At 38.7% G+C, this 16,282-nt stretch overlaps 1 long non-coding RNA gene across 1 annotated transcript in view; it reads left to right on the forward strand.

Moving 5' to 3' along the window:
- The window catches only part of LOC127970337 (uncharacterized), a 43,200-nt gene extending 27,205 nt beyond the window's left edge, over nucleotides 1-15,995 (forward strand). Inside the window, exons 2-3 of the long non-coding RNA XR_008156589.1 lie at nucleotides 15,592-15,684; nucleotides 15,828-15,995. This is a non-coding gene — a long non-coding RNA (uncharacterized LOC127970337). The remainder of the gene's footprint in view (nucleotides 1-15,591; nucleotides 15,685-15,827) is intronic.
- The last annotated feature ends 287 nt before the right edge of the window (nucleotides 15,996-16,282 follow it).

A 16,282-nucleotide genomic window follows, 5' to 3' on the forward strand; every position in this document is an offset into this window, starting at 1 on the left:
GATCTATTCCTTCAAGACCAAACACATTAACCTTTTCTTATCCATCACCGTGCTGAAATGTTCTTAGAGTTGTCCTTATTGAACTAATGTTAGCATTAATGAAGCATTGGTGTATCTATAATGTGTTAGCGGTGGAGCAGATCTTCATAGCACAGGTCTGAAAGAGGCCTTAACAAGGACTTTAAACTGATGATAACCCATATTTATTTTCCCAGCATTTTCCTATTCCGGTGTGTCCTCACATCCTCTCGCTTCATTCCGAACGCTTTGATTATTTTAACAGAGCAGTAACTCATCTAAATAAAAGCCAGCTGTTTTCATTCTCTGCTCTTTCTGCCTCACATAACCTCCCTTGAGAGCCAGTGCTGGCCGGATCTTCACGCAGACACATGCTTCTCAATCTCACTGCGTTGTTTCTGCAGCAGAAGCCGTGCTTTGGAGCTGATCTTCAGCTGTTCGTCTGAATGAATAAATGTTGTTATACCTCGCTCCTCGACAGTGATTCTGCATGCAGTGGTTTTGTCACTAGGGCTGGGAGATATGGCTGAAAACTCTATCACGATATAAGTGTTTCATATCAGTCGATATCGATAATTGATATTTTTATGACCTATTTAAAATAAGGACCAGGAGAAATATATAGTACATTTAAACATTTTTATTTTAAACTTAAAGGATTAGTTCACCTTAAAATGAAAATTTCCAAATTATTTACTCATTCCCAATGCCATCCAAGATACCCATGTCTTTCTTTCTTCAGTGCAAAATACATTTTGAAGAAGTTTTTGAAGAAACAATAGCAACTAACTGAGTTGTCTGACATTGAAGTCCATAATATGAAGAAGAAATCCTGAACTGTTTTCCTCAAACTTTCTTTTCCACTGAAGAATGATAGACGTGGATATCTTGGATGTAGAGGTCTTCACAGTGCCCCCGAGACCCCTCGATCCGGGACCCGTACGGGTAATGATCAGCCGGGTCCGAGTCGGGTCTGAATCTATTACCTCGGGTCCCGGGTCTGTTTAACATTGTGAGTAATACCCGTGTGATCGGAGTCATCAGACTCGGAGAACACCTGGCCGTGATCAAACACTGTTTGTGTTTTTTGTAACTTGCAACTTGTGAAAAGAAAAGAATGGACCCCCCCAAAAAAACGATCTCTCTCTGCTGTTAGAAGCAGAGCGTGCAGACTCAGTTAACGCACGGTAATAATGCTTGCAGACTTGACACACTAATATTTCAAGTCAGCAACACAATCTGAAGTGAACTGTCACATGAATGTTTTCTATGACGCTCAAATTGCGTTAAAGCATATTTTTAGGTTTATCCAGCTTGCACGCATGTGCAGTCTTGAGCGCGTTTCATGTTTTTTTTATGGCAACCAGTGAGGGACACTTCGACCGCCAAACCGTGCTTTAATCTTAACGTTTTAATGGTCAGATTCAGAATTCTCACAGATCAGAGAGCACAGAAATGTTAGCAAATAAATAACACCAGCGGCCATGGCACTGAACGAGCGATCATTATTATAGTTCAAAAAGGCAAACAGTCGAAGTTATTATGGAGTTAACTCGTGTCAGAATGTACATGTGCACAGTTGCATTTGTCATCCGTCACCGTGACATCAAGTGGACTTTTGAAGCTGAATTAATGAGTGTTTTAAGCTTGGACTTGGAATAATGAGAGGAATAACATGGAAAACTTTCTTGTCGGAGGATTGTAATGAATCACAAGCAGTCAGGTACAAGGAAGAGAGACTACAGCTCCTTAAATTAGGTAAGAAAAAAAGTTGTATTTTTTGTAACCGGTTTATTGACTTGTAATAGCAATTTAAGGTTGAATATGTGACAGTCGGGTCCAGTCGGGTCTGTGTCTTCCCGGCGGGTTTGGGTCCAGCTTTCAAATAATAGACGAGTCCGGGTCGGTTCGGTGTAGTACATTACGGGTCTCTTTTGGGTTCAGGCATGGATTTTTGTACCCGTGAAGACCTCTACTTGGATGGCATTGGGGGTGAGTTAATGATTAGGAAATTTTCGTTTTGGGGTGAATGAATCCTTTAACCTTCCTCTGATTCACAGGTGTGATTGGCAAAGGACAAAAAAGCAGGAAAATATAAGGTGCACCTATCATGATGCGGTGACAGCTCGTGTGATTATCCTGGTAGTTAGGACATCGCACAAGATTTGTGTCAACACGGAAAACATTTCATCAGGGCTGGTCCAAGATATTTGGGGGCCCTTGGCAAAAGACTGAAGTGATGTCCCAAGTCCTCCCTCAGGAAAATGTTTAAATTTCATTTTAAGAGTCATGAATTACTCTGTAGTACGCTACACAAAGTGGCCACTAGAGTGTAGTAAAGGACACAATGTCTTCAATGGGGCATTGTTGATGGGAATGACACAATTTGATTAATGTTTATTTTTGTCAGCAAGACACAAACAAGGTAAAAACATTTATAATTATTCATACTATTATTATAATTCTTAAGAACTGTCTTCTCTTTATGCAGAGCAGTGTTATCTTGAGCTATACTGTTATTATATTATTGTTGCGATCTTAATCTGGGCTCATGCATCAAGAGGATTTAGCTCAAAGGAAGTTTTCGAACGCTGTAGCTACTACAGTGAAAGGGTGAGAAGGTGTATAGTGTGTATTTTATGCATAAATTCTGCAAACAGAACAAAGTTTTGTATGACTATTAGTTTAACTTTTTCACCCTCTAACAACGCTCACATCTACCGTTGTGTTTGGTCACTGATGTCAAGGTTTATGTTCGCAGAGATGTGAAAACATGTCAGACAGTTGTATTTGGAGATAATAATGGTTTACTTACCACTGTGTCTTTGGCATTTTTCCTTCTTTCTTTCTCTGTCTTTTGGAAAATCATGAAGGGTATTAGCGCCTCATGATGACATTTTTAAATTTAAATGCCAGCGTAACGCTGAGTGTGGGAACCACAGTTTCTCTTCCACTGACAGCTAGTGGGGGACCTGATGGGGGGTACGCGCGGTGGATGTCACTTCAACATTACAGTGATTAGGGGACTCATAGTGTTTGTCGTTGCTTAGTGGAAATCCCTTTAGTTTGGGGGGCCCCTCTCACAGAGCAGCACTGGAGAGGGATAGCGCTGTCTCACTGTGGTGGTTTGTTTATAGTGGTTGATAATGTTTGACGAGGGCAGACACACAACCTAAATGAGCGTGCGGCCATCGGGGGCCCCCTTCAGCTGGGGGTCCTAGGCAGCTGCCTACCTGCCCCATTGCTACGGCTCTGCATTTCATCACTGGATAGGTTTTGTTCGTTTATTTAAAGTGTGGTTTATGTCACCTGAATGTGCTGAACGCTTTTCAGAGAAAATTAGGCAACGTTATTTTAGTACAATTCACACCCAGTGGTAATTTGGGGAAATCTCTGAATGGTTAACGTGAAACTTCCGACCTAGCATTGTTTCAATTCTCAGTTGATTTTGATGGTAATATCAATTTTGATTAATATGCACGTAGGAGGGAGGGAGAGCAAGACAGTAAGAAGACTGTGAGAGCACGCGTGTGTGGCCGGGGGAGGGTCTCTCTCTCTCTCTCTCTCTCTCTCTCTCTCTGCTTGTTCTCTCTCTCTCTCTCTCTCTCTCTCTCTCTCTCTCTCTCTCTCTCTCTCTCTCTCTCTGCTTGTTCTCTCAGTAACATATGCGGGCGCCTGTCAGAATTAGCACTGCAGTCAGTCTTATCTTACCTACATCAATCACTGATCAAATAAGGCTTTCCACTTATCACTCCACACCGGTTCTGTTACTGAAGAATCCAACACGAGACAACGATATGGCGCAACCAAACTGTTACATGATTGGCTGGTAGTGTGTCACTCTCTGCGTTGCTAGGTTACCAGAGATTGAGTGCCTTTGTTCATGCAACCAAACTTGCTTCGCAACCTCTGGTTTCTTCCGACGAAGAAAAAAATATCGAACCTTTTTTCGAATGCATTTTTTATTGATATTGATTACATGTCTATCGCGATACATATCGTTTTACGTTTCGATACATTTTATTGCCCAACCCTATTTGTCACATTTACTTACTTTAATGTAAAGAGAGGTAACATACAAAGGGAAAGAAATAAGGACATTCTCACTTTGAAATGAAAAAAAGAAATGTCAATGATGCAGAAATCAGAATAATTTAATGAGCACATACTGAATGCATTTGTCATAGGCTGTTTATTCTTGTTCTGTACACAGAGTTTGGTTTTTTACTGGAGTGACAAACACATTCTAAAACCAAAGTCATTCCTAAAATGATTCATCTCATGACAGTCATGTGCATGCGGCTAATGAGGAGATCCAGACAAATATCAGAACATGTTAAACCGAGCCGAGAGTGCAACACTGCTTTTTTTGGCAGACAGCTTAATCAAATCAGCCAGAATATTGCATAAACAAGCACACAAGGGACGAGCAGTGTGTGGGCCTCTGTGAATGATAAATGTTTGAAATGATCAGTAAAGAAACTGAACCACATTTTTACCACAACTTAAAGCACAAAACACCGTCTCCCTTCACATGCACAGCAGCGTTTGATCAGTTGGCGAGCCATGCAGTAGGATGTGGGGAATCTGTTACTCATCCTGGTGTGCAGCACTGATGGCAACCTTCATTAGTTTTTCTCAGTTGATATGCTAACACACAATTCATAAAGCCAATTCACTAACCCTGTTTTCCTCACATTCAATGTTAAAGACAATTCAGTATTTTACATTCAATGCCATCCATTTGAGTAATGCTCAGACGCTCCCCATACTTCACTGGCCAACTAGCCATGTACTGAATGAATAATAGCGTAATGAAAGTTTAATGAATACATCGCTAATGACTTGCTATTGACCATTTATCCACTCAAACCACATGAGAAAGCTACTTCTCATTAAGTACGCTGGCATTCCTACCAACCACACCATTTCTTTTTCATCTGTCTCTAATATAAAATACAAAAATCCATTTTAAGGTTCAATCACGAGCCAATTTCCTGGTAATAGGTTTCTGTTGAGTCAATTTTCCCTGGAAACAGAAGGTTGATTCTTTTCCTTTCATTGGAGGAAAACAATTATTTGTGTCCATCTGCAGCCAGTGTCCATCTTAAGCACAGTGACTGCTGGACATTACTATCTTCTGTACGTGTTTCCAGCCGCTGAACGCTTGAGTGTGAAGAGCTCAGGGGATCTCTGGAACTCAAGCAAACTATTGTTTGTGAACATGCTCACAATGTGCCATTGTGATTGATATCTTTTCTTAACTTCAGCAAAAAACTGATGAAATGAAGATGAATAAACAGTAATTCAATTTGAGTGTGGCAGCAGTTTTCATAATCTGGTATTGTTTTTGACAGTATTTATTTTGTACTGATGGTCATCATGTTCACAACAAAGTCAAATGTATAGAAAATGGATGGGTAGACATTTCTAGTTTTTATTGATTTAATAGTAGAATTTATTCATGACTAAAATGTTGCCCATTCAGAGCAGTTAGATGGCTTTTGTCATTAGCATGTAAAGTCACTATTTGTAACTACTTTATGCGTGTTTATATCTGCATACATATAGTAAGGAATATGAAGTATGTATTGCCCCTTTTGGAAATATTAGTTCCTGTGTAGTTCCTGAAGCTGATGCTCATGACACAGTCCATGACTAAGAAGTGCATCTGTTGGCTAGTATTTATTTGCATCAGCAGCTATAGAATGCATCAGGGCCCAAAGCATCATGCTGTTTTTGCATTGCATTACTGGTATGAGTCATTCATCTAAAATTCCTGGAGACACCACTTGTATCACAACCGTCACTAAACATCACGCATGTCTCTCTTACTGTATGTACATGAAGACTCTTATGCACTGCAGACAGCGGCACTGACTTTCCCTGTCTGGCGTAGACATTAATCATTCTTCTCATTGAATTAATCTCTGGCATGGTTAAGTGGGGGTTCAAGATAAGTCCTTTGCCTTTAATTAGAGAAAACTGAAGGACTAGAATGGCCTGCCAGACCGGAGAGCATCACAGGACATTACTTATCCAGGTCTGAGCACTCTGGAAGTGCATTAAGTAGCTTTATTATATTGCCAAATTGTAATGATAGTCTGTGCCTTAATGTTTGAGAAGAATGTGTGTGTTGAGGAGTTGAAACAAGTGGAGGATCGTAAATGGCCACTCGTGCAGAAACGGCACAGTTACAGCTAATTAGTATCAAAGCGCTTGACTATTATACACATCTGTTTGTTGGTGATGCTCTCATGTTTCTACCATGAGGCTTCTATTACAGTTTTATTTGAAATAATTAATTTACCTTTAAAATTTGTGTTCCCTTCCACTGCAGCCATCAGTACTCATTCTCCATCCTGCATATTAGAACATTCTCGTCGCATTTGATTATGACTCATGTGAGAACCAATGGAGTTTGGCATCATTTTTGTTTCGGAGCGCAAACACAGATAATGTTTCAGAGCTCCAGAGGAGGGAACGATTATCTTTTAATAATGACTTAATGACAAAGCAACATGTGACCTCAGGGGACTGCAAATAAAGCACACAATATTCTGCTATGTTCTGAAGAGAAACTGACCTTTCGCAATGCCCTGCCCCTCTTAGTTACTGTTGCTATGTCCGACAAGCTCATGCAGTAAAAAATACATTGCGGAGCAAAGAGGACACTGACAACACAGCGATAGACCAGACCGAGCAGGTTACTTCTGGTATGTAAATATGGTCTTTTTTTTAAATTCAGACAATACAGATCAGGTGACAGATTGCTATGGCACCTCAGTTCACCAATCATCTCTTTGCTATTTATAGCACGAAAAAAACATGAATGAACTTCAGAAGGTATATAGTTTCAACTGCTGCAAGACGTCAATTCATGCCATTTCTCAAATTCAAGTCCACTGACATTAATCTACTTTTCAGTCTGGTTTATTTGTCAGACAACATGGTGGATTTGGGATAACATGTTCTCAGTGGTATATTCATTTAGATGTAGAGGATGTTTGAATTGTTCTTTGTGTCAAGTCAAGTCATAATGCAAAATGACAGTTAAAGGCAGTTCATCATTGAATTCAGTGATGTCATCTCTGTTCAGTTAAATAGTGTCTGTGCATTTATTTGCAATCAAGTCAATGATATCGCTGTAGATGAAGTGACCCCAACTAAGCAAGCCAGAGGCGACAGCGGCAAGGAACCGAAACTCCATCGGTGACAGAATGGAGAAAAAAACCTTGGGAGAAACCAGGCTCAGTTATCCTCTGACCAGTGGCCTCACTTATAAAGCTTGCGTACAAACACAACGGGCTGAAAACATGCATACGCCAGTTCCTGCGCAAAAGGTGGGATTTATAAAGAAAAACTTGATGTGAAAATATGCGCACCTACACGCAAACTCTGACCCATGCGTACGCACATTTTGAAGACCGAGCAGTTTGGCGACACTGATGGTGAGTTGAGGAACTGACTGCGGATAAAGGGAATTAACCCTTTGCAAAATGGCAAAATGGCAAAATTTGCTTTGACAAATTTCAATATTTACAATATTTACAAGTTGCTCATAGGTCCTGGTTACAACAAAAAATACAAATAACATTAAATAGCCATTATGGGTCCTAAAGATACATACATGCATGTTTAGTTGACATAATAATTAAGACATAAAAGGAACTATATGTATATATCTTAAATGGATGTAGATATATACATATAGCATGAAGAGCCTGACCCACACCCCCCTCCCCAACAAGAAGGACATCATCAGGGAGCAAAGCTCCTTTAGGAAGTAATGCGCCATTTGTGAAGAACAACAGTGCAAAGGTTCATTTTTTAACAAGTTCTTTTAATGTAGATGCAATGTCACCCAGCACAACACTTATTTGCTTAAGCTCATCTGCGATTACAGTAATTGCATTAATGGTGTCTCTCTGTGTCGGGACGCACTTGTGCTGGGGACCTCGGGAAACTCCATAGCCCCCGCAGACTCTGCAAGAATAAGGACTAAACCAACTGTACACTCAAAAAAAAAAAAAATTGTTGAATGAACATGATTTATTCATAGCACCCATTATGCATCTAATCAAATCAAGTAAACTTGCACTGCTTCGAATAATAATTTAGTTACAAATAACAAGAATGAATCATTTAACACAAGTAAACGTGTTATATTTTTATTAATCAGACATATTTGTATTTTGCAAATCAAACAAGTGGCTAGTTGACTTTGAGTGTATAATTTTTGTTTCATTGAGCACACAAGCAATAAAGTTATTTACCTGGTTCCCCTGTATCCAGCACATCTGTGTCTCCCTCCCTCTCAGACACAATGCCACACACACTGGTTTGGCCGAGAATCGAGGCCATTCGGGTCTCCATTGGGGACAAATCGGGGGCGCCTTTGCCCCCACCAGTTGCACACACACTCTGTCGGTAAGAGGCAAGCCGTTTCTTTGCTCCCACCTTAAGATCGGACCACTTCTTTTTTACTTCTGGAACCGTCCTGTTTGCCGAAGCAACTGCGTTTACCGCAGCAGTGATGTGTTGCCATTCTAAATAATTTTTTTATTGGTAATTCCACTGCTGTGGCCACCAAACAAAATAGCCTTCCTTTCATCCACCTCACTCACAAGAACCTCTATTTCTGCCTCAGAGAAATTTCGCTTCTTGCCCTTGCTCTCCATTGCTGCCATGATTTTGTTTTTAAAAAACACAAATTTCCTTGCTCCTTTTAATATGCATGGCCAATGAGGTAATTTGCATTGTCTATATATGGTTGAATGTGGGCGGATAAAGGGTGGTAAATGATTTTTTTTTTTGCGTGCGCAAATTATCAGGTAGGCTGTGATTCGTACACATGGTTTTATAAATCTGATTTTTTTTTTGCGTACACTATTTTTGGCTTTTGTGTGTACGTAGAGTTTTAGTAAAGATCCTACGCACAGTTTTATAAATGAGGCCCCAGACCACCATCCACCCTCTGATCTGGACACAAACTGGATCTGGTGGCTACGATGACCTCGGAACAAGAGAGAAACAGACTAATATTAGTGTAGATGCCATTCTTCTAATGATGTAGCAAGTACATCAGGTGTTATGTGAAGTGTTCCCGGTTCCGGTTTACCTAATTAATGCAGCCTAAAAATCCTTTAACGGATTTGGATATTAAAAGCATATTAGTATGTTATGTGTATGCCAGGTTAAAGAGATGGGTCTTTAATCTAGATTTAAACTGCAAGAGTGTGTCTGCCTCCCGAACAATGTTAGGTAGGTTATTCCAGAGTTTAGGAGCCAAATAGGAAAAGGATCTGCCGCCCGCAGTTGATTTTGATATTCTAGGTATTATCAAATTGCCTGAGTTTTGAAAACGTAGCGGACGTAGAGGAGTATAATGTAAAAGGAGCTCATTCAAATACTGAGGTGCTAAACCATTCAGGGCTTTATAAGTAATAAGCAATATTTTAAAATCTATACGATGTTTGATAGGGAGCCAGTGCAGTGTGGACAGGACCGGGCTAATATGGTCATACTTCCTGGTTCTAGTAAGAACTCTTGCTGCTGCATTTTGGACTAGCTGTAGTTTGTTTACTAAGCGTGCAGAACAACCACCCAATAAAGCATTACAATAATCTAACCTTGAGGTCATAAATGCATGGATTAACATTTCTGCATTTGACATTGAGAGCATAGGCCGTAATTTAGACATATTTTTGAGATGGAAAAATGCAGTTTTACAAATGCTAGAAACGAGTCTTTCTAAGGAAAGATTGCGATCAAATAGCACACCTAGGTTCCTAACTGATGACGAAGAATTGACAGAGCAACCATCAAGTCTGTTCTAGGTTATTACATGACAATATACCGTGATATAAAAATGTACGATTATCATACCGTGTACATTTGCTTATCTACGGTATTGAGAGAAAATAACAGACACAATCTCACCTGCGCCTAGGAATCTCAACCGAGGAATCTCAACTTCCACCTAAGGGGCTGTTCATAGATCGCACCTAAAAACGCGTGGAAAACACCTGCCGTTGCTAAGCAACCATGACCTGCTCTCTCCATGAAGACGAGGAAATTTCAGCAATTGATAAATGGATTTGAAGCACTAAAAATTGCTTGCAGTAGCTCTGCTACTAAATTAATTTAAAAAACGGGAATCCGTATACAGCTATGATCAGTGGTTCCTTCATCTTGGCTGAGCTTTCAACGTTGATACGGAAAAGGTGAGAAAGCTACATGACCTGCGGTGCACTTGTCATTCTGAAAAGTTGAGATGTTTTAAACTCAACGCGGTGCGGACACTCCTGGAAAAAACGAGCACGTCACAGCGTCGCTTCCATTATAAGCACACACCGCACGCCTACATTTGAAATAACGAACATGAGCGCGACATGTGAACGGCCTTTAACTGTTCCCTTGCTCCACCCACATGTACAGCAGAGACAGCATCAGATATAGAGGACGTTATCTCTAATCTCTGTCCCATACGGTGGCCGAGACAGCTCAACACGCTGCAACTTAAGAAAACACATGGAAATTAAAAACATCAGCAAATGAAGAAAACATCTTCATCAGTTTGACAACACAAGTGTTGCAAATCCTCACAACACCTGCATATAACGAAACAAGCTGCAAATACTTCACAACACATGCATATAACGAAACGCACTTTAAAAAAACACTTTGATTTGCAGCTCATTTCGTTATATGCATGTGTTGTGGTGATTTGCAAAACTTGGGTTGTCAAACTGATGAAGATGTTTTCTTCATTTGCTGATGTTTTTAATTTCCATGTTTTTAAGTTGCAGCGTGTTGAGCTGTCTCGGCCACCGTAATCCCATGTCAAAATATGAGTTAAAATTGGCACTAGTATGCAAATACTTTTTGTATAGAAAAGACGAATGCTTATTTTTCCTTGAAGGTAGACACAGTTTGCAAAAACTGTGGTCGGAAAGCGGCTGCAAACGAGAAAACGTATCGAACATGTTTATCTGTTCAGAACATCATCATCCCGTGCAGATACAGCTATGTCCCATTTATAATTTAAGGTTAATGCATTGTGATTTCTGTGATGTGGAGTGAAACACAGAATCCAGTCATGACAATGAATTTACAGTAGCTAGCAACAATGCAGATGTCACATAAAATGTGTGATTTGATGGATTGATGAATAAATAAAAAACAAAGCTGTAAAATAATGACAAAGCACTGCTATATAAATATATAGGCTAATTTGTTTGTTTTGCATGTCTCTCTGTGAATGAGGGCCATTGTCATGTACTTATCAGTCTTGACACCTATCACCTGTGGTCTATTTAAATTCCTATTCTTCAGTGTCTCTTCCATCGCATCGCTGCTTGCAATTAACTCCCTCCTCCAACCCCAACTCCAGCAACTGAACCTGTAATCCGATCTAACCTTGTTCTTTCTTTACAGTCTCTTCATTGGAAGCAGTCTCGATCACATTTTGTTCACAACTCATGTAATAGTGAATTGTATGGTTCTGTTCTTTACCCCAGGGGGGTTTGTCTTGCTGCTCTCCCCGCTCTGTCCAAACATGGCTGCATGGACAGAACATAACCATACAGCCAACACTAACTGTATGCAATATAATTGTCATAAAATATACTTGACGGAAGTGGTCCTGATTGAAATAATAATAATAATTTGCATAAACATTAGGGAATATAATTTTTCCCTCATTTTAATTTAGTAAATCTCTGTTGTGCAGCCCTTTGCAAAAATATAAAAGAATAAAGGTTTTAAAACCTCAAACTTTTTTTTTTACATTTGTATGCATTTTCATTACCACCATTTTTAGTACAGAGTACAGAAAAATTAAGTCAAACCAGAATTTATGAATTTGTATGAATTATTAATGATGAATAATTAATGATAAATAAGTTATCAAACTAATAAATAATGGTAAAATGTTCTTGTTTTTGATTAATGAAATTTGAATAAACCCTGTTTCGATTGTTTAATACAGTAAAACCATGAAACCGTAGTATTTTCTGAGATGATTATCATACCAAGAAAATCTCATACCGTTACAACCCTAGATACGAATCAACTCATCTGTCGAGTAAAACACAAGCGAGAACGGTTTGTCGCGAAGCTCTCTTCATCTAGAAAATGCACCGATATTGATCCTCGCTCTTTCTCTCCTCTTGTCCCAAACTCTTCTTGTTTCCTTTGGTTGGCCGTACGCTTACCTTTACAGGAGCTGTCCTTGTTGACCGAACCAGCGGCAGATGGTAAACAGTAATTATGTTCCATAAATAAGTAACACAATCTACCATAAATGTGCAAGAAGAAGTAAATAAGGAACTGCTTGAAGCAAGCAAGTGGTTTGCTGGACGCTAGACACTACTTCTGCATTTGTCCATGACACTGTTGTCATGTGGTTTCTACGTCAGTAAAGGCGTTAACAAAGGGTTAATTACGTCATTGACAGGCGACTGCACTGCCCAGTGTCAGAATGGGAATTTTCTCATAATTTAAAAGTAGTTGAAAACATTATAGATATTGATTAGTATTGTTAGTAATCAGCTGGACAAAATATATAACACTAGCCTAGTGGTTTTTGGATATTTTACTGCAAATATCTTACAAATTGTACCTTTAAAGTCTTAATACATTAACTAATAAACACCTAGTCAAGCTGGTTGTTTTGCTGCAGTTAAAATGCCATTCTTTCTGTGAATATAATATAGATGTGAGATCAGATCTCTGTGTGGACCGTAGCATCTGTATTCAGACTCCTTATGCATACAGAAATCTTACTGGATTATTATACAGTACTTAATGGCAAATTAATTCTTCTTTTTAGTGTGAAATCCAACATGCCTAAAGGCCTGGGTATAATTTGAATAATAATATTTAATAATAAAAATATATAAGAAATAATAATCTTTTCAGTGTTCTGGCTGCATTGCAGAAATAAGCAGACTTTGCTGATGTCAAAAATGACACAGTACTGTAGGTGTGTGTAAGTGATCTAACATTTAATGTAGGCATGAACATGTGCACGCAGCAGGAATGACCCTCAGTGCAGGAGACGAGATGGGATGGGGGTCGGACGGCTGCTTTATGGGCTGCATGCTAAAGCGCACCCTACTTAGGATGCAAGCATGCACACTCCGTCCCAGAAAGCTGAAAGCTGAATTTGTTAGCGGTCTCGAGGGTGTTAGTGTGAGATATTCAGAAATACCCACAGAAAGCGACTTCCATCAATCTCCCATGATTCATATCCCCTTGTTTACACAGAAAGAGTTTTAATGGAGCCCATGATGCCGAGATGCATGATTGCGTGTAAATGGACAGATCTCACTGCAGTAATAAGATGATGATTTTCTTCTGGTACTGGTAATGTTCTGTTGCTTTCTTTGACGTGGAACATAATAAAAGTGTGCTGGATGTGTATAAGTGAGTTTTTATTACAATTTTAGCTCATAAACCCTTCTCCCACATGTAGATTAATAAATGATTGCTTTTCATTAGAAGCCACATCATAGTGGACCTCTTAATAATTAATAAAGTGGACTCTGGTTAATCCTAATGACCTGGCAAAAGATTCTTATTGGGTTCATTACAATGCAACTGCAACTCTGCAACTCTGACACTATCCAATTAATGAAGAAAATCCTTGGTCCATGATGGGAACAGGCCAAGGATTTCATCCAAACCAATTACAAACATGCAGCGTTTAGAAACACTTGTTATTTTATTTGAGTATTTTAGTATTCAATTAGTACTTTACAATGGTACTTTGATATTCAAGAACGTCATCACTCAAGTTTTAGTATAAAACAGCAGAACTGGCTTGAGCAGAACACATGATGCAAGAATATTTTTATCCGTTTATGTTCTGTATGACATAAAAAGCATTCGCAGATAACACAGAAGGGCAGTCTCTTAATAAATAGTGCACATTTCACTTTTTTCTCATAGCAGCTGGAGGAACTTGTCAAGTCTTCAATATTCAATGAATCGCATTTCCTTACCTTAGAGGACACCTTAATATTTCAGGTTAGCCTGCTGCCATCACTCTGACTATATTTGACACGTCACGGACACATCTGGACATCAGTTCTCCTTGGTTTTCATAGATCTGGCAGTATTTTGATGGGACTAAACTGCCACGCCAAATAATTTTGCAGAGAGTGTAAAATTGCATGGGCTTTGACCCAGCATCGTCTCTTCTGGCTGAAAAAGTGCTTGCATGCTCCAGTTTTTCTGCATTACAATACCATAATTTATCAGTCACACATTTTCACAGACTCTTGCCCTGCAAACTATCTCAGACACAGAATGAACCTGAACTTTTGGCAGCTCCTGTATGTTTGAGGATCATTTAACTTAATTTCCATTCATATTCTGTCCAGAAGAGTAAACCCATAAAAGGTTTGTTTTTGATCAAATATATAGTGTGTTTGTGTATATTGGCGGTCCCAGTCATTGGGACCAGTCTTCTCACTGTTAACTAACTATTAACTGCGACTTTTGCCTCAAAAAGCTCCTAATTTGCTGTTTATTAAAAGTAAGGTAGTTGTTAAGTTTAGGTATGGGGTTAGGGTTAAGGGATCTAAAATATGGCCCTGCAGAACTAGGCAATTATATGTGCTTTTACTAATTAAGTATACTAATTAACAGACCGATATGCTACTAATATGCATGTTAATAATAGTGAAAATTGGTCCCTAAACTAAAGTGTTGTCTATTATAATTTTAACATGTTGTTTTGTGAAAAGTGTTTTACAGATGAATCTGAATTTAAAGTTTCTTTTTATGCTAATTGTGTATATAAAAAGTAGTTTAATGCAAAGTAAACATTTCATTAAATATGTTTTAAAACTGTGGCATTAATACATGTGGCATTAATTACAATAATAATAATATAAATAAACATTTATATTTATAATATGATGGCCTTTTTGAGCACTTGAGTTTAATGAGAGTTTGTAGATATTTAAGAGGTTGTTGTGTCCAGTGTTGGTGAAACTCTTAAAAAGAAGGCATTACAATATTGCATTGTTCCCTAAGAAAAGTAACTAATTATGTTGCTTAGTTTTTTTTTATTGAAAGTAATGCATTACCCTATGTTTTAGTTACTTTTTAAATCTGGGCAGGGCTTTGTTTTAACATAAGTTCTTCTTTTGCATGAATAATATGACACAGGAGAAGAAAGTTCAACACTTCAGAAATAACTCAAATGAAACACAAATATGTTATTTTTGCTTAGTATGATTTAATTTTTCGGAGTTTCGGTTCCTTGCCGCTGTCTCCTCTGGCTTGCTTAGTTGGGGTCACTTCATCTACAGTGATATCATTGACTTGATTGCAAATAAATGCATGGGAAAATTAAAATTGTATAGCCTACTTATGAAACAGAATAAAACATGACAGAGTTTTAACAAACAATATCAAAATTATTATTATTATTATTTACATTTTTTTCAGGTTTTTGTATCAGTATTAACAGAGTAAATTTTATTTACATACAATAATATATAATTTATATTTAGCTGGTGGTATAATTGATTTCTTGTTTATTTATGTGTCTAACAGGATTTTAACCCTTTGCTAGCTACAGTGCAGAATGACTGTTTTGTAATAGCATCAGAAAGCCCTTCCAAGCACAGATGCTTCCTGCAGCTTGAGGTGAGTGTGTTTGTGCTAAAGTCTAACAGAGTTGCAGCTTCTTCACTGAACACACTGCTCTTCCTGTCTGAGCAGGAGAAAGAGAATTTAATTGTTCTTTTGAAGATGGTACTTGAGTGTCCTTGGGTGTTTGTCTCTGTCAGGCCTGTGGTAAGCTTTGGTTAGGATGCTCTATCTGGAGAAGAGCACTGTTATCAGAACATGAACCCCGTCAGAGCCGCTCACAGAGGACTACAGCAGTGCTGCTCGTGATGCGAGCGATATCAGACGATCACACTCACGGATACCAGAATTAAAATACACACAAGTCATTACACGCCAGTGTTGTTATCTGCGCAGAGAAGGTTCTGCCTGTATCACTAGCATACACACACACACACACACACACACACGTTCTGCTATTGACAAATCTGGATTATTCTAAATGAGAAAGTGTGTGGCTGCAGGAAGCACGTTGCACAATGCACAGTCAGATCATCTTCATATGAAGGCTTTCCATTCCTCAGTTTCTCCAAACATTTCATAAATGTCATACTCAAAACCGGTTAAAACAAATACCTTTAGTATAGATTACACACAACCACATGTTCATAAAATC

The sequence above is a fragment of the Carassius gibelio genome, chromosome B13, assembly GCF_023724105.1.
Source record: "Carassius gibelio isolate Cgi1373 ecotype wild population from Czech Republic chromosome B13, carGib1.2-hapl.c, whole genome shotgun sequence".
Taxonomy (NCBI): domain Eukaryota; kingdom Metazoa; phylum Chordata; class Actinopteri; order Cypriniformes; family Cyprinidae; genus Carassius; species Carassius gibelio.